At 48.5% G+C, this 19,260-nt stretch overlaps 1 long non-coding RNA gene across 1 annotated transcript; it reads left to right on the top strand.

Moving 5' to 3' along the window:
* The first annotated feature begins 12,210 nt into the window (after positions 1–12,210).
* On the top strand, positions 12,211–18,758 carry LOC118975683 (uncharacterized). The gene is made up of 4 exons (XR_005064113.1): positions 12,211–12,425; positions 15,172–15,174; positions 16,264–16,769; positions 18,721–18,758. It is a non-coding gene; the product is annotated as an uncharacterized LOC118975683 (long non-coding RNA).
* Positions 18,759–19,260: the final 502 nt, after the last annotated feature.

The following is a 19,260-nucleotide window of genomic DNA, read 5'->3' on the forward strand; positions in this document are numbered from 1 at the left end:
TGGCCCATACAACCACCCGGAGTTAAACTTCACATGATTTTAAAAGCATGAAAAAATGTAATTCCTGCTTAATGATAGGGGCTTTTAGAAAGTGTAAAATAATGTGGTGACGGCGGGGGAGGGGGGCCTGCAGATGTTTTGCACCCCATTAAGATTCTCACGGACAAGGGTAGGCCTTCCCTGAAGACAAGTATGATGTTGGACACTCCTTGCCCGTCTGAAAAAATTTTAGGTTTCCTTTTCATCTGAATTGGACAGACTGAGTCATACAGACCCCGAGTCTTCAGGAGTCCCAGCACCCACAGGGACCCGTCGCGTCTTCCCGAGCACTGCGTGAGCCCAGCATGTCAGCAGGGCGTCCGCCGTCCTCAGGACGCTGACCGCCGGAGTCCAGGGGTTCCGTCCTCTTTCCCTAGGGAAGGCTCGGCTCTCTTTGGGGGAGGAAAAGGCTATACTCGCTGAGATAGGCCAATATTCAGTAAAAAAAAATAGATTTTTTCAGACTTTATGAGTGCCAAGAGACGTTCCCTCCAGCACTGTATTGATCAATACTGCTCTGACTTGGAAGGTCGCTGTAAATAACCAGCCCTCAGACACTGGGGGTGCAGGGCAGGCCAGGCTCTGACCAGAGCCTTTGGTATTTCTGGCATCTTTGGAAGGAAAATGAAGTTCAAAATCAATAAATTCTGCACAAAAGTGTTTCTATGAAGGGCTGTGGTATAAGGTTTGGGGTTCACTTGTTTTCAAGCCTGCTCTCTGGGCCGTGCAGTTGGGGTTCGCGTTTTCATTCTCTACCACACTTTGGGGAAAGGCACGAAACCTCTGTGAGCTTTCATTCCCTCTGTGGAAAATGTGGATAACAAAAGTATCAACCTCATGGGTTTTTGTAAGGGTCAAATGAGACAATATGCTTTGTAAAGTATAAAGTACCATAGAAATATGAAGATATATTATTTTACGAGGCCCCGGGATTGGTTCTATTTCCCTAAAAATCATTGCATGGTTCATTTTTAAGAAGGTGAGTCGATGTAAATGAAAATTAAAGCAGTTATTCAGAATATTCGCTCATGTCTACTGCTTTGTGAGCAGTAGACATAAGTGAAAATTAAAGCAGTAAATGGCTAAGCCATTCACATTTACATTCACACAAAAAATGGGCTTGATGGTTGATGTTGAACATGATGCTCTGGGAAGATTTTGAACTGAAGATCCTCAGAATTCTGCCTTTTATCCCGAAGTCCTATTTTCTTAAAACACAATAAACCCTCTCTTCAGTAGACTGCTCTGCACCCACCTCGTACCTCTTTGCTTCCCTCCTGCATGAGTCAACCGAATCCCTAAAACAATAGGCATTGACTAGAAGACACCGTATGAGTCATAAAACAGTAAGAGCTGAACAAGAAGCAGGTACCAGAGAGTGAAGAGTCCCAGGGGAGCCTCTGAGAACTGGCAGGAGCTGCCTGGGCGTCTCCTGGCAGCCTGCGAACTGTAGGCCAGCCCAGGCCTGCCACCGAGTCATTCGCCCCCAAGCACACCAGGCAGCAAGCGGCTCCTGGATTATGTGTCTGAAGGTTGTCCTGAGTGTGTTTCCTCAAGGTATACATTGATTAGACAAATCCAGGTGTGTCCTGTGCCCTGGACTTAGCAGTCAACTTGCAGGGCAGTGGGAGTTCCAGAGGTGAAGGATCCGCAGTCTGGTCAAAGGGGAGGGTGCCCCGGGAGGCACAAGACCTGACTGAGCTCACTGCCTTCAGGTTACGGCACCTTTTCTGGATGTTGCCATTGGTATATTTGCAGATCAGGACCACCGTTAGGGTCTGCCAAATTGTAAGCAATAAATCTTTGCTTTTCAGCAAGTACTTTTATATGATCGAGACACGGAGATTCTGATCAAGTTTTGTCAACTTATCTCTCTTGTCTGAGGATTACCAAAGTCAGAGAAATCCCCTGGGACACCGTCAAGAAGGACAGTGGACCATCGTCATCCACATCATCATCGTCATCGTCATTATTAATAGCATTCCTTCCCAGACTTGCAAAATTAGTTGGCGGGGTTACCCTTAGGTGGTAGCCAACCTGAGAGCATTTAAGAAATATCCTGCCCTGGCCCGGTTGCTCAGTTGGTTGGAGAGTCATCCTGATGGAGGAGGTTGTGGGTTCAAGCCCTGGTCCAGACTCATTTAAGAATCAACCAAAAAAAAAAGAGAGAGACACCCTAACACTCCCTACTCCCAAATAACTCCCGCAGCAGTCTCTGCAGTGCTGCTAGAAATCTCGCCCTTTGGCTGTCCTCCCTTAAATTCTGTTTCCAATGAAAATACAAATAGTCCGAGGCAAGTCAGTACATTGTGTCAATACTAACTTAGAATAAATGGTTTTATGGAGTCCTTCCCAGTAGCTGGAACAACACCCAGAAATAGTTTTGATAGGTGAGAGGGTGGTGGGAAGCACTGTGCGATGGTCAGGGTTCTGTCCCAGACCAGCTTCCCACAGGGCCGCAGCCATAGCCGGGCGAGCCCTTTAATGTGGGGGCCAAGACACAGCGAGCTGCCCTCTAAGAAATAACGCCAAAAATCATTCTCTGCGTGTCAGTCATTCACTGCCCTGCAATGGACCAAAGTGGAAATACACGCCTGAAAGAAGTAGCAAGGCTGTTGGCCCGCTGTACTCCTAAATAGTGGTGTGCTAGTTAATGAACAGCCAGCTTTGCGGGGGTGAGAATAAACCCTGATTTATAGTGTTTGCCAATTTCTGTAGTGTAAATACTGCCCCCCCGAAAGGCTGGTTTCAAGCTGCCAGTATGATGTCACTGAAAGCAGAGTCAGGGAGAGGGACACACAATGTGCACTCCTGAGCCGAAAGGGTTGGGGGCCACTGCGCTGCACCACAACCTGGTAATCCCATTGAGCGCAGTGAGATTTATGTGGGAAAAAATGTCTCCAGCAGAAAAGTTGTGGACGAGCCACAGTGTAGCACAGGGAGAAAAATCACTGAGACAGACTCTGGCTGTGCACATATGAGTATTATCCAGGAGAGAAAAAGGCCTGGGACTTGAACTATGATTATTTCCAATTCTAAAGGCTACATCACCCGCCTTGTCTAATGATTGTATCAAGTTATTTTTAGCTCAATGTCATTAACCCTCAATTTACCTAATGCCTTTTTTCAGTCCTGTTCTTCTATCATGACCTGCCTTCCTTTGTTGGTTTACCTTTATGACTAGAGTATGGCGAACACGTCGATTTCAACCCCCCTTGACAATGCTTTATCACAACAAATTTTAACAAAGTAGCTTTTGATTATGTTTTGGTTTTGTATGTAGCTTCAGAACATAATGTATCAATATTAAGACACTAATAGAGCCCCAGCTGGTATGGCTCAGTGGATTGAGCACAGGCCTGCAAGCCAAAGGGTCACCAGTTTGATTCCCAGTCAGGGCACGTCCCCAGGTTGCAAGCCAGACCCCCAGTAGGGGACCTGCAAGAGGCAACCACACATTGCTGTTTCTCTTCCTCTCTTTCTCCTTCCGTCCCTCTTCTCTAAAAATAAGTAAATAAAATCTTTAAGAAAAATACTATTAGAAGTGTTTCAGTCTATACATCACCTCTGTTTTTCAGTGTAAATTAGTTGAATATCACTGTGCTGTTGCCCTTAACCTCTCAGGCATCCTTGTGTGAATCCTTTTTTTCTAAATCACATAACTCCTCGAAGCTCATCAGAGCCCACGTCTGTGCTTTCAGATCTGAGAAAACCTCTCAGGCTGTGGTGCCAAATGAACACGGAGTTCTGCACAGGGCTGGCTCTCCTCCCTGAACCCCCACCGGCATGTTTCCATCTCTCCTCTCAAGGCTCATTTCCTAACCCTGTAACCTCTATCCATGAACCAGATATGAGGGGAATGTGTCAAAAATTGATGGAAACTCATCAGCTCCCACTGTATTTCAAGATGGCGAAATGTGTTTGACAGGATTCCTTTGGTTGCATACAACAGAAACCCTTTTTTAAGAAAAGCTAGCCTAGTTCCAAATTTACTGGATCTTGCAACAAAAGCTTATTGATACCAGGGACTCATGTGATGACCCGCTTCTGTCACACTCTCTGTGTTGTCTTCACTCCGCCCTGGAGCAGAGGGTCTTTGTTTACACAGCCAGGAGCTGGTCACAGGAGCAAGGTCACAGGCAGCTCTGGGTCCTTACCTCCACGGCCTCATATCCAGAGAGGAAGGAAAGCCCTGTTAGCTCTGGCGAAGAAAATTCCCAGGAAGTTTTCTTTTTCTCTTCTCTTCTTCTCCCCTTCCCTTTCCTCCCAAATGAGTACAATCCATCCTGGGCTGATCACCGTGGCCTGGAAGGTGCGGTGACACGAGTGGCCCAGCCTTGGCCATGGATGGATGTCATGGGAAAGACAGAGAAGGGACTTCAAGGTAGATGGCTACAAGAGTGCCCCACAGACTCGCAGCTTGACTTAGGACCTATAATGGTGCCATTTACAGATACAAGGTGCCTTGTGATTTAGAAAGCTATTTCGCCTTTATCAGTGGACTACATCTAACCCAGATACTTTGGTTTTTAACTTCTCTTTAAAACACAGGCCAAGTACTCTCCATGCCCTTGTTGGGCAGCTCTTTGCAGGAGGACGCCGTTGCTTCCTGCAGGAGGAAGAGGACGAGGGGCTGTGCGTACTGGCTGCAGATCACAACGGGCAGCAAAACCTTCTAGGCAGCCTGGCCCACAGCAGGCTGTGGTTCAGACTAGAGGGCGTGCAGCAGTCTTAATGAAAGACGGAGATCAGTTGCTTATAGCCTCCGCCCTATACGCCAAGGTTGCCGGCTTGATCCCTGGTCAGGACACATACAAGAAGCCACCAGTGAATGCACCGATAAGTGGAGCAACAACTTAATCTTTTTCTCTATCTCTGCCTTCCTCTCTCGATCTCTCTTTGAAAAAAAAAAAAAAAAACAAAGAGGAAAGAAGGGAGGAGGGAAGGAAGGAAGGAAAGAGAAAAGAAAGAAAAGAAAAAGGGAGGCAACAGGACGCTGTGGCAGGGCAGCACGCAGAGCAGCCAAGCCCGGCATACCTTCCACAGCTTCACGGGGAAGCTGCATCGGCAGCCGTGCCTGGGCGAGCTCCCCATGTTCCAGCACATCCCAAGTTTGAGAGTCACTTCGTCCAGGTCAGCTAAAGAAAAGTGATCAATGTGCACACAATGTGCAAATGGTCACTGTGGGCATCGTGTCCACCAGCCCTGGCCTCACAATACCTGTCATGCTGCTGGTGTGACTGGCTGTTAGCTGTACAGTTAGTGCCAATCATGACTGACCCACCAAGGGAAGGGGACCAAGTCAGCCAAGAGCTTGGAGCTGACCAGGCTGCTTCCTTTGAGGTTTGCAAAGTTGTCCATCTACAGTCAGGAGAAAAAACAGCTCCACGTGGAGCTTGCCACTGGCTGCTCTTTTTTTACTTACAATTATGCTGCCCTTCAAATGCAAAAGACTGTTTGCACACTGGGAAGACCGGGTGTTCTCCCCGAGGCCACCGGTGGAGGCTTACAGTGAAACCCAGGCTGTACCAGCTTGTGACGTCGTGGGCACACCTGTGCTGGAGTCAGGACAGGAAGAACCCAGCAGTAAGCTTTGGCAGAGACTCTCAGCAAGGGGGCCCAAGTGCTTCCAAAGAGCAATCGAAGGCTCTTCCTAGGCTGACCAGGGAACGTTCCCTGTGGAAGGGCTCAGGCCAGAGGAGCCACACTGGGGAGTTCCCAAGTGCTTCTGAATATCCAAGGTCCCTAGATGTCAGTGCCTCTAACCCCACCCCCAGTGTTGTAATGCTGTCCACAGCACAGTGATGGCCACAATTGTTTATGGGTGGTTTTGCATCTTGCAATTTTCCTTGCTCTACGAGCAACCCAATCTCTCTTGCTCCCTTCAGCTTTGAGGCCCATTTAAGCTGCTGTCCAGAAACTGTCTAGTAAGTCTTCTAGCGCATTGGTCTGCAGAGATAAAACTGCGTCAGCTGAAGAACCTATCCTCAACCAACTCACGGTCAAGTAGACCCTCAGACCGATCAGTTGATCAGGTGTCCTTGCCTCTTTGTTTACTTACACGTTCCCGGAACCCTGTGACCCTGGGGAATTATTCATTTATGACCAGTTATTACTACGTTGTGAAGAGTGAGATGGATGAAAAGTGTTTAGCCCGTTGCTGGTCACATGCAATGTGCTTCCTAAATAGCCTCCATTAGGCAGTGCTGTTGTGAGCCATCCTGGCCTGCCTCCTGACTCCCTGCAGGCTGCTCAGTGGGGGGGTATGAAGTCCAGCTGCAGGTCCGTGATACTGTTGCAAGTGCTCAGATGCCGCAGCCCCTTGAACCATGTTCTTGCCCAGAAAAGCATGTTGAGGCTGCTCTACACAGGGCTCCACTCCAAGCGGTTGGGCTGGACAAAGAAGATAAGGCAAGTGATCTGATTGTTCACACACCTCTCTCTCCAGCACACTTCCACGGGGACTGAATTTCAGAGTTACTCACTGTGAGAAGTTAGACACTGTTTAGGGATTTCTCCACATGCTAACTTATGGAAGGACATGATGTTGCTTTTTAAAAAAGGATGAGTAAGAACAACGTTGGGAGTTGACTTTTACTAGGTCAGTGAAAAGAGCAAAAAAGAAATCAATAAAGAGAAACAATATCCGTCCCCCCTGAGAGAGAGAGTTTTGAATATAATGAAAATGCAGCCAGTCAGTAAAGAAACGCCAGCATCTATTTTTGATTCTTTTTAATTATTGAAAAAAAGTAAGTAGAGGTTATCCCTGAAAACTATTGTATTCCCCCCTTCATCACGCAAATAATCTTTCCCTTGAGTGGGCGTTCTGGTGAGAGAGGGACTTTATCCTCCTCGCCTGAGTCGACAGTGCGCAGCGCACCCGGCTCCCCGACAAGAGGTCCCCGTTGTCTCTGAAGTCCCTGGAAACGTTCCTCCCCCTCTGCCCATGTAAAACTCTGCCCCTCCCCCACCAGGTTTTTTTCCTTGCGATTTTCTATATTTGGGGGTGATTTTGCACAGAGGATGCCCTATCTCTAGAGCTGATTAAACAAGGTTCCCCTTTGCCATGGTACAACTATATGATAGCAACAAAAATACGATAAATTGTAAATAAAAGAGCCCTGTACTGTGTTTATATAAACTACAGTTGCAGTGATGTAGGGAAACAATACAAACAAATAAGTGATGATATGTTTATATAAGGAGGAAGGGAATGAGGAGAAGGGATGTGACTTAGGGTCAAAGGCACACTGGGAGGCAGTCAAGCGAACCTCCCCAACTTAGTGTAAAGTGCCTCTGCCCCCGACACCTGGGAGTGAGCGAGGCTGGGAAAAAGGGTCCAATTCCCGGGGCTGCGTCTCCGCTCCGGCGGGTCGTATTTTTGTTCTGTTTCTGAAGAATAGAAGACGAGAGCTTTCTCAAATGTGACATAGAACTTAAGTGTATCATTTAAAATAAAAGTCCCTGCCCTTCGATCTGTATGAAGCTCATGGTGTGGAAAACAATTTTAAAGATCATTTTCAGAAACCATAAAATGTGACGGTGCGTGGGAAACAGCGATGGCTCATCAGTTGGCTCAGGAAGTACTTCGCTGTACTAAGCTCAAAGTGAACTTTTCGGGGGTTTTAAAAAACGGGTTTCACCCACCAATGAAAATCCCAGCCTATTAAAATCATAGTGTTGCTTGTGAAGCCTGAGAGAAAGCTGATGCTGGTAGTTTTCTGTACTGCTGTTGTTTGAAATGAACCTGAATGAAAGGAATCTTTGGCATGTTTTTTGAACCCACACATAATGGGAGGCATGTTTTGGTTGTTGTTTTCTTTTTTTCACTTTCTCCTTCTTCTTTTTTTTAATTGCTCTAGGAGTTCAGGCCCCAGTGATGGACAAGGCCCAGGCACTGCCCTCAAAGAGCCTGTGGGCTGGTGTTCAGGTACCAGGCAAAGCCCGCCTTCCGTCCCAAGGGTCAGATTGAGTGGGATGGGTGAGTGGATGTGTAAATAGCCACCTTTAGGATATGGAGCAGGAAGGCAAAGAACTGCCACTCAAAATACAAGTTGACACACGGAGAATATATACCAGAGTTGGCCGACAGTGAGACAACGCACCCCATGTGACGCGGGGAAAACATGTCCCCCTCCTCTGAGGGCCTTGCGCTGTGCAGAAACCACCTGCGTGTCTGCCCCCGGTACTGGACTGTGTCCCAGTCACAGCACTACCCAGCCTTACCATCCACCACACTTCCTGGCACAAGGCAGGATTGATAAATAATTGTTGGGTTGAACAAACATTCAAAAAGGAATGTCCTCACTGGATGAGAGGCTGAGCTAGAAGAATTCCAGGCTTCTCTGCTACTCAGAGATGTCATGACCATGTAGAGAGCCTGGCATGTGGCAGGTGCTCCCTAAATATGCAATCAAACAATGCCTGCTTAGTATTGGGTTATTTGTACTCACGTTTTGTCTCCCCTTACAATTAGCTCGCCCTTTTCAATAAATGTAGTAATATTTACTGAGTATTTTGTTAATCAATTTGTATGCCTTATCTGATTTAACTTTCACAACCACCCTAGGAGAGAGTGTGTTTGTTTCTATTGCTGCACGTGTAACAAACCGCCAGGTAACTAGACGGCTCATAACAACAGTTTATCACTGTCCGTCACGGCTTGTAGGCTGACTGTGCTCAGTGGGGCCATTCTCATGGGGTTGTAGTCAGATGTTGGCCGGAGCCACAGGCATTGGAAGGCCCAAAGGGCTGGCCATTTCCGACGGCTCATGCCCTTGGCTGACAGCTCTTGCTGGCTGTTAGGCAGACACCTACACCACGGCCTCTCCAAAGCTTGGTTTTTCCACAGCATGGTGGCTGAGCTGCAGCAGAATACACTACCAGAGACCCAGGCAGAATGATTAGCCTCATGGACTGGCTTTGGAAGTTCCAGAACTTTGCTTCTATTTGTGCTAATGGTCAAGCAAGTCACTGAGGCCAGTCCAGTTACAAGGGGACAGGAATTGGACTTTATCTATTGGTGGAGGAATGCAAGGTCATTTCAGAAGAGCAGCTGGGATAGGAAACGTGGATGTAGGTGTTTCAGGAAAATAGCACCTGCCATTAGTCCATACTGTTAATATCCCATTTTATAGGTAAAAACATTTTGGAACAGTTGGCTAGGTCATACAGTGAGCCTGCTTATTTAAGGTGACCCAAACCTGTATGCCCTCTGATGCCTTAACCGTATGCTTCACTTCAGACAGTGTTCTAAAACTTCAATAACGAGTCACCCCTTTAAAAGATGCAGTATTATGTTTAAGAATGTAAAGACATAAAATCTAGTAACACTTATAAACTAGAAGTGAGTTCTGGTAGGATTTGCAGTGTCATGCACGAGAAATACCACCAAGGGAAGAACTACATTTGCTGAGCTGCTTCTGTGGTCCAGGTACTTATGCACTATATATAAATGCGTTATATACATAATGCTCTGTTTTCCTCAGATGAAAAGGAACATTTAGAGAGGTTAAACAAGTTGCCCGGCGTCAGCCAGCCACTAAATGACACAGCCAGGATTTAAGCACAGGTACGTCTCAGCCCGCTTTCTGTGCTGCTCCATGGTGCAGACCGAGCTCGGGAAGCAGGCTCTGAGATGAGAGTGGCGTGAGGGGAGCAACTGCGGGGTGCTCGGGGCCAACACCTGCTATGGGAAGGACAGACAGAGGATCAGCCTAAGAAGAGGTGGGCTGTGATACAGTCAGAACAAAGAACTCAGCAGGCCCATGGAGAGCTTTGAAGCTAAAATAACCCTTCAGAGTTGTCCCGGATTGGGGGAAAATGTCTGGACCTTTATTACCAACTCGACCCCCATAGCAGGCATCCATCCCAGCAAATAGTTACCATGTAAACAAATGCAAAAAGCAATCAATCAGGATGGAACGACAGAGGGAGGCAGCAGCACAGAGGGAGGAGCACTTATGTGTAAGGGCAGCCAGACCTGCGCTGGACTTCGAGGGTCTTTGCCCATAGAATGCTAGAATATTCGGGGCCTGGACTCTCAGAAAATCCTCAGAAGAAGCCATATCTCTAAGCCCAAACAAAAAGCTAAGATAAACACTGCCAGTCTCTCTATATAACTTGCCCAAGGAGCCCGCAGCTTAGGCTGGTACATTTTTAATGTTGTTGGGTTTAGGCATGGCCTCAAATTGAATCAACTTACAGTATTGAATTTATTTGCTCTAGGATTCCAAATGGTGACCACACACCCAATGAGGAGTTCCCCAAAGTAAGTAATTCAAGAGCTATTCACTAGTAGAGGCTGGAGGTGAAAGACTGTTAGCAGAAAAGATGTTAAGAGCCAACCATAACGATGCTCATCGTCACAGGGTATTGTCCACAGAGGGAGGAATGAATAAAGGGGTCACACAATCCCCTGACCGACTCCTCACATCTGCACCCGGTCTAGCCTCGGCTTCACTTTCTCTGGGGAATAGGAAGAAGGAGAAGCCAAGAAAATCAGAAGTCAATGAGGAAGAGGAAACGATGAGATAAGGAAGATAGAACTAATTTATTGCTTATAAGTTATCTCACTTAATACGTATCATGACTGTGTGAATTATGCCAACTACAAGCTTTTCTGACGATGGAACTGAGATTCAAAAGGCCCAATTGAGATCCTAGGGCAATGGGATGAGACGGGAGAGAGAGAGAAAAAAGAGGTGAGGACTAAAGTCGGGTACACTTATCAGAGAAGGCGCAAGTTTTAAAATATTGCCAAGACATATTCGTGCTGCCAGACCACCATGCTTCCTCCCTCTTTTTTGAGAAAAGCACCCAAACCGAGAAACCAAGAGGGAAATGTGCCCCTGGGCCCCGAGTCCTCATTCTGCTACCCCTCCCTCCTTTCCCAGGGTTTGCAGATCCTTCGGGACGCGCCCAAGGGCCTCTGGTGGGTTGTCTTTCCAGAGGTTTGACATGTGATGACAGAAGTAACTGTCCACTTTATTTCTAACAATTCTCAACAATGAAATGAACATATACTGAGTATCCACCAGGAACTTTCAAATATAGTATTTCATCGGCTTTTCACAACAACCCTGTCAAGATAAAAAACAATAATGTTTTTAATGGAAGATGAATCTGAAGCTCTGGGATGTTGAGTAATAGTAGCGTTAAGAACCCAGATTCTACAGTAAGTTGGAGCCCACACACTTTTCGCTTTGATCCTCCTGTCTTGAGGTTACCAAGGTCCATGAACCCCACATACATGACCCTGGCCTTGCTTTTGGTTGATCCAAACGTTCAGGGTCCATCCAGATTTTGCATCGGTCAGTTACCCCAGTCCTGGGCATTTTATTTTTATTCATTTAATTCAACTTATTTGATGACTTTTGGTATTGGTACAGCAAACTTCCCATCTGTACTGATTCATCGCACAAGAAGAAGAGGTCACAGCCAATGCAAATGGAGGAGGCGTGCAGGGAAGGGGAGGGTGAATCTTGTGATGTATGGAGGAGCTGTGAGTGAAAGTGCCTCATTTTTCCTCCCACCAAATAAACAATGTCCCATGGTAATATTCACTCAGGAGTCATCATTCAGTCTGTACTGTGGTCCCTCCCATAGTGACTCCACAGCCAGAATCCACTGCCTGCGCATTTGGCAACCATCCTTGATCTGGGACTGGCTCTAGTCCTTGTGGACAACTGTGGATGCTGCCAATAGTTCCTTAAAGGGATGGCAGTTAACCATCGTCCACCATACCCCTGAGGCTCTGCCTTTCTGCAGAGCAGATGGGAGGGAATGGATCCCCCCAGGCCCTGGAAGTGCATTGAGGGAGGGGTGGTGTGTGTGTGGGGAGAGCATTGTGAAGGCACACCGGAGAGAAAAAAGCACTGGCTACTCAGAACCAAATGATTAGGCACCGGCCATACCATATGAGTCAGAGCCCTGAGTGCTACAAAAAACCCAAGGATGTTGGCCAGGTAAAAAGGGGGGGGGCGGTGAAGGAGTGGGGGGGGAGATGTTGTTCACTGGGGCAGGTGGAAGAACTGGAGTCAAGCAAATGCTAGCCAAGGTCTGAATGATCTAGCCTGGACGGGAACAGTATCAAAAGGTCATTCATGGGAAGAAAAGAAATATATATTCGTGCACTTATGTATGTATAAACACATACATCTGTAATGCCTCTAAAACAGAGCTGGATTTGAGACTCCCTCTACCATTTACCCATCATGTGACCTCGACCAAAGTACATCACTTAACTGCGGTAAAAACTCCTCCGCGTGGGCTGTCAGGCAGGCTTCAAGTGCTGGCGCTCACTGAGAGCACAGGAAACTTCCCTTTCCCCGCACTCTCTCCCAGTGACTAGGAAGGGTGCTCACTTCCCCAGGGAAACAAGTGAGGTTTGTGGCGCTGTTTGTAATCCTCTACAGGGAGGGAGCCCAGAGGGTGGAGGGACAGCACTAGGCCCAAGGCGGGGTGGGGGACAAAGGGGCTTTGTTCCAGAAGGGCTGGCTGGGCCAGGCGCCGACTCGCTACTGGTCTGGAAGTGGGCAGGTCTGCTCCGGGAGGGGAACTGCTCCATCCCAGCCCACTGCTGCCAACCTCCAACAATTGTGTTAAAAATCTGGAGTGCGAGAAATGCCAATAGACCGTTTATTTTCCTCTGGGATAGGTAGGGAGAAAGCCGCTCCTCTTCTTGGGCTGGCTGGAGTCTGTCCCGCTTGTGGTGTGATTGCATCGGTTCCCAGGAACCCAGGGAGGGGGCCAGGTGGCCGCGCCGCGCGCGGGTCTCCGAGGCTATTGCGCGCCTTTCCGAGCCCGCTCTGTGCGATTCCTCCCGCGCAGAGAGGAAATGATGATGCCTACGAAGCACAGGCCCCAAACGAGGATAAGCTGGACTCCACTCTCACACTCCTCCAGACCCAGGAGACTGAGCGCGGGGCTCAGTCCCGAAAGTTAGCGATCCTGCAGTTGCGATTGCAGAAAAAAATTCCATATATTCTGCCAGTACTCCAGGCAACCCAGCGCTCCATTTGAACACGCCCATTCCCACGAGGGAGGAGGTGGAGAGGCGGCCGCCCCGAGCAGCGCAGCCGGTGGGGGAGGGGAGGGCTGTTGGGAGTTGTCCGCTCTCTCCGCGCCTCATCGCAGGGTCCGAGATCGACGCGGGAGGGGATCTGGATTTAAAGGAATCTTTCTACTCTTAGCTCGCTCTCCGCCCCGCCGGCCTCCTGCGAGGGCAGCGGGCGGGGGCGGCCACTGTCCTGACACCCACCCGCTTCCAGAGTTTTTGGCGACGCCAGCCGCTGCGGGAGAATGAGCCCAAAGAAGCCGACGAAAGCCGGCGGGACTGCCAGGGTTCCTTCCCACTGGTCCCCCCTCGCGTCCTTTCTCTTGGTGCGGGGTCTTCCCCTTCCTCCAACTGGGAGACTTTGAGTCGGAAGGAAGCCTAGACTCCTCCCAGAAAAATGCGTTCTCCATCTACCGGATGCTCCGTCACCTTCCTTCTGCGCTTCGCTGGACCCTCTGGAGCACCCTGTGGGCCCTCACCTCACCCGGGAAGGGGTGGCTCTGGGTGCGGACACCTCTCGCCCTCTGGTGCCCCACCTGGGCCGGCGCGCCGTGACCCGGTAGCTCGCCCGGGAAGGGCCAGGCGGTGCTAACCAGGCCCAGAGCCGTTTGTTGATGTACACTGAGAAAAGCCTGCCCGGCGTCCACACCTCCGCGTACGCCTGTGGGGTGCATCTGGCTCCCGGAGTCAAGCCCCAGAGGAGGTCCGAGCAGGCGAGGTTGCTGGAGGGCCGGGAACGCCGAGCAGGAGAGTTAGGTGAATCAAACGTCAGATGGCGTCAGGCTCAGTCTGCTGACCCATCTCAATGTGACCAAATTATTCCATGAGCCCAAGAGCGCCCTTAGCTAGACCCGTGCCTCCCGTTTTTATAAAGCGCCAAACCTAAGATTTGTTAAAATTTCGTCGAGTTGTTTTGGTGCTCTAGTATCTCCGCACTCTTCCACTGTGAACTGGTTTCACAGGTTCACCAGCAGAGGGCAACCTTACTCCGAGTTCTCGAGCGACCCTCGGCCTTAACTGGCACGGTGGGACTTCCATAGCTTCCCTGTTTGCAGCCATTTCCTGCCTATGGTGCTCTCTTTCCTCCTCCTCTCAAACAGCAGGCGTCCTCCGGAAGATCTGTAGGTAGATGTGGCCTCTCCTTCGCCAGCGGTGAAGCTTGGGGGGAGGGGTCCCTGCCCCTATTTTCTCTGGCAGAACCAGTTTGAGCTGTCTTTTTATTCTTTTCCCTGAAAACTATTTACATTTTAAGGAGCCACAAAACCTCCAACCTAAGCAAAGCAGACTGGGGAAGCAGAGTATTTGGGTGTGTGGGTGTGCATCGGTGCTATGGAGAGAGAGGGAGGGTGATGGCTGGGTGGTTTCTGAAACAGGCTGAGAGAAGACTTTCTCTGTTTTCTGAAGTCACCCCAGATTCCAGTTAATTTAGCAGATGAAAACACCTACTCTGTGCCAGGCACTCCACTGCACACTGTGTTAGTGAAACAAGCTTCCGTTCAAAGCTGTAAGATCCAGCTGGAATTCTGACTCTCTCCCTATGTATTTCCTCTTGTTCACAGCACTTAACCACTAGGCAACCACACTCTTGTATAATCATTTTCACCACTTAACATATATTTATAAAGTGCCCACTCTGTGCTGCTTGGTTCCCTTACCAAGCTTGTAGTCAGACATACAATGAGAATTACTTAATCATCTGTTGAAAGGGGGCTTATTGGATAGAGCTTTGCAGACATTTTATGGACTTTGGCCTTGATGTAAGAGAAACGGGAAGCCATTCCTGAGTTTGGAGCAGCCAACAGACCTTCTCAGGGATCACCCTGGCTGCTGTGTGGAGCACAGATTGAGGAGGCCACTGGGCGGAATGGAGGCCCAGGTAGTGCACTGTCCAGGAGAGAGAGGCTGCTGTCAGGCAAGGGGGCAGAGCTGGAGGCAGAGAGAAGCGGTGAGAGTCTGGATATGCTTTTCAAAGGAGAATAAAAAAAAGACTCAGTTGTGGGGTATAAGAGAAAAAGAGGAATGGAAAAAGACTCCAACTCAATGAAAGAATAGTTGCTGCTGAAGGAAACTGGAAGACTGTGAAGAGGCTTTTCTTTTCTTTTTTAAAAAGATTTTATTTATTTATCTTTAGAGGGGAAGGGAAGGAGAGAAGTATCAATGTATGGTTGCCTCTCGTGAGTCCCCTGCTGGGAACTGGCCTGCAACCCAGGCATGTGCCCTGACTAGGAATCGAACCGTGATCATGTGGTTCGCAGGCCTGCGCTCAATCCACTGAGCTACGCCAGCCAGGGCTTAAGAGGCTTTTCTAATACAAACCTCAGGTCCAGAGAGGCTTACTTTTGGACCTGAGGTTGGTATTAGAAAAACTAGGAGAAGGGTGGGCTGCAGGTAGATGTGAGGTGGTTGGCATACATACAGGCCGTGCTGAAAGCCGTGAGAGCATGACTGGGACTGAGGACTAAGTGCTGCGCCTGGGACCACAATGCGCACATCACACCTCTTCCCTCTGCTCAGCTAGAATTCCCACGATCCTCTCTCGTTCATGGTTCTATTCGCAGTATCTGCTCAGAGAACATCTGTTACAATGAACCTTCCTTCCCTGACTCTCCTCATAACATGTAAAATGAATATCAGCATGATACCTGGCAAGTTTATTGCCAGGAAACGTTAAATGAGATGATAAAAGTGAAAATGGCTTACAAGTAATAGACACTCAGGGTATTTGAAAACTGTAGGTTTGATTACTTCCTTTTCTACTGCCATAACTCAGGTTTATAGGAACTTCGTACCTTATCAAACAACGGTAACTCCACAATCAACTCCTCGTGCATGCAGGGCAAATGGCATTCCCATGTTGTGGAAGAGGAAGGTGGGCTTGCTGAGGTAAAATAACTTCCTCAAGGGGCCCATCTAATGGTAGAACAGTGGCAAACATATCTGAGCACGCGTGTATCAGGCACTGTGCTGATGATTCTGCGGGTATCTTACGACACTCCAAGGTGGGTATGATTATCCTCCTTCGCAAAGCAGGAACCTGAAGCACAGAGAGGGTGATTACCTTAGTCAAGGTCACCAGTGAGTGGGTAGCAGAGGCCGGGTCCTGAGGCAGGCGTCCTGATCCTGACTTGGATGTTCCTTTCCCAACCGCTTTCTCATTCACATCCTAGACTGCTGCCAGGACTGGGTCTCACCAAGCGCAAAGCAAGCGGCTGCCTCCTTGCTGTGAAGTTGTCGAAATTCTTTCTCACACTTTTCTCCTGCCAGGCCTGCTTCAGGATCTGAAAGTGCAGTCACTGGAGAAGCTGCAGAGCAAGCTGGATCAAAGCATTTGATGCATTACTCCCTCTCAGGGGCATGTCCTTTCCCCTCTTCTCTACATGGTGAACAGCCTTCTGTGTTCTCCCAAATTCTTGTGAACTACAATGTGTTTTTCTGAATCCAGCCCTTACGTCCCTTCTACCAGGAAGTGACCTTCCCGCTTGCACCTGAGTTTTTCCCCCCGCTCAGCTCGCACGACACTCTGTTCATACCGCTGTTGTAGCAAGTGTCACAACAAACTGACAGTTCCCTGTGGATCTGACGGATGCCACTGTAAGACTGTGATTTCTTCTAGGCAAGTGTCTTCTTCTCATGTGTTTGTATTCAACATGGTGTTTGCTTCATGAATACATAGGTGAGTGAACGACCCCTCAATGATCACTGTCAAAGCAATATTGTGGCTATCCAGTGCTCTTCTAGAGATGAGGAAATAGGCTCAAAGAAGTGACTCGCCCAAAGTCAGCTCATTAAATATTGGAGTCTGAGCTCCAGAGGTGAGGAGGTTGTGTCCCCTGAAGCCTCTTGACAACTGGCGAAGCCCAGAGACTTCACCCCTCTGTTGCCTTCCTCTGTGTGCTGCCATCCAGGGTCCTTGAACTGGCCCCTCAGGATTCTGCAGGCAGCAACAGAGGCCGAGAAAAGGTGCAGCGTCTGGGTGGGGGCCACTGTCTGTAGGGGGAGGGGGGTTGCGTAGGAAGGCAGAGCTCCCTGAGTGCAGTGGCACAGTGACTTCAGAAATCCCGGCCAGAGGGGTTTCACATGACTTCATCATGTGACTTCATCCTTTGTAACTCAGAATTGTTGACACTTTCAGTGTAAACACTAGTCATAAAACTGGAGTGTGAAGAAAATAAAAAGCAAGTAAAGTAAAAGGACATCAAATAACACAATGAAACCTTCTATTTGGATGGAAAAGCCACACAATCTGTCTCGAGTCACAGAGTTAGAAAGTGGCAGAGGGGAGGGTCAGTCTCAGGGCCCGTGGCCTCCTCATCCTCCGAGCAGGCTTCTGCAGGGTGGCTGAGCACACGCAAGCCAGGTGTGGGTACAGGCACATTCGACGGCACCCAGGGGGTGTTTGGTCAAGGACTGAGGGCCACCTGAAGGGTCAAAGCTTCTGGCTTGTGGGGCTCTGTCCCCGACTCTGCCCTAATGAGTAATGGCTCATTAAAGAGCAGGGGAAAGGTCGTCGAGATTGCCAAGGGCAGGGAATGCTGAGAACTTAAAGTGCCTGTGCAGAAGAGTGGGAACTGTACAAGTCCCAGCAGCATGGAGAAATGGGACAAGGTGACCTTTTGCCCTTGTGTTCCAAATAATCGGGCCAGGACATCATGGAAGAGTCATGGCTTTAGCACTAGTCTGTGTGGAAAGCACCTGGGCTGGGGCATTTAGGTTAACAACTCCCATTTGTGTAGCTCTTGTAAGACGTTTCCATGATCTCTTTACTCCTCATGACACACTATAAGGCGGTGATGGGGAAACTGAGGCTGGGAGGATCTTTTCTGATTAAGTGACCAAGCTGTAGGGTGAACTGTGGTTCTGTAACTCTTGGATTACTTCTCTGCTTTGGGCCCACAGATCTGAGCAAGGTGCATGTTCTGCTCATTCTGCCTCCGGAACGTCTCTCGCCTCCAGCCCAGCCCTCTGCCCTACTGCAGGAGCAGACTCTCCATCCACACTTGATCTCGAGCTCTCTTCCATCGCACTGATTTAAGCAACGTGAGTAGGGCTGGGGAAAAACCAAAACGGGCTGTTCAATTAAGTTTGAAATTTAAAAATTTGAATAATTTTTATTGAGTGGGACATATATTTTGTTCATCTGAAATTTTTTGTTCATCTGAAGTTAACTGGGCATCTGTACTTTATCTGACAATACTGGTAATGGTTCTGAAACCATTTCCATTGTTCTGAAAATGTTCAGTTTCCCTGTTACCTTCAGAGCAGGAGCCACAAACTCAAATTCCTACCAGAATTTGGGCAGGTAAAACAAATGTATAAATTGGGCAATCAATAGGAAGAATGGCACTTGGGGCTAAACTGAAAATTGAAGAGCAAATGTTCCCCTACCCCAGCCATTCAAATTCAGATTTTTTAAAAAAGATTCTATGTATTTGTTTATTTTAGAAAGGGGAAGGGAGGGAGAAAGAGGGAGAGAAACATCAATATGTGGTTGTCTCTCACACACCCCCCCACTGGGGACCTGGATGGCAACCCAAGCATGTGCCCTTGATAGGGGATTCAAGACTTGGAAAATTTTAGCTTAAGGTAAAAAGTTGTAAGTCTAGCAAGTAGTGTGTATGTTAAAGCTTTTGTTTCAGAAACTACAGATAAGGCGGGTCCTGGCTCCTGGGAAAACAGCCGACCTCCTGGGGCACTGCTAGAGATTATCGCCTGGGGACAAGTGGAGGCATCCAGGCCATTGTGTTCCAGGGAGAGACAGACGACCACCAGCCCTGAGAACAGCTGACTGCCCAGGACAGGAATGTTGCAGCTTCTGAATCTCAAAGCCCTCACCCTGTTTATTCCCCCTTTATAAAAAGTCTGCCCTAGAAAGAGAAGGCAAGATGGTCTGTTAGGGTATGAACCCACATCTTCTCAGATCGCTGGCCATCTGAATAAAGTGCTCATAAAGATTCAATCACTGTCATTGCTTATTGGGTTTGGTAGTGACAGGCAGCACAAACACTGGTGTCTTTTCTGGCTTCACCCTGACTGGGAATCGAACCAGTGACCCTTTGATTGACAGGCCAGCACTCAGTCACTGAGCCACACCAGCCAGTGTTCAAATTCTGATTTTGAAAATATAAAATACGTCCCTATTAATGCATAAAGCACCCCCTCCTTCT

Source organism: Sturnira hondurensis, unplaced genomic scaffold (genome assembly GCF_014824575.4).
Source record: "Sturnira hondurensis isolate 20B ecotype Veracruz unplaced genomic scaffold, ASM1482457v3 Scaffold0020489, whole genome shotgun sequence".
NCBI lineage: Eukaryota > Metazoa > Chordata > Mammalia > Chiroptera > Phyllostomidae > Sturnira > Sturnira hondurensis.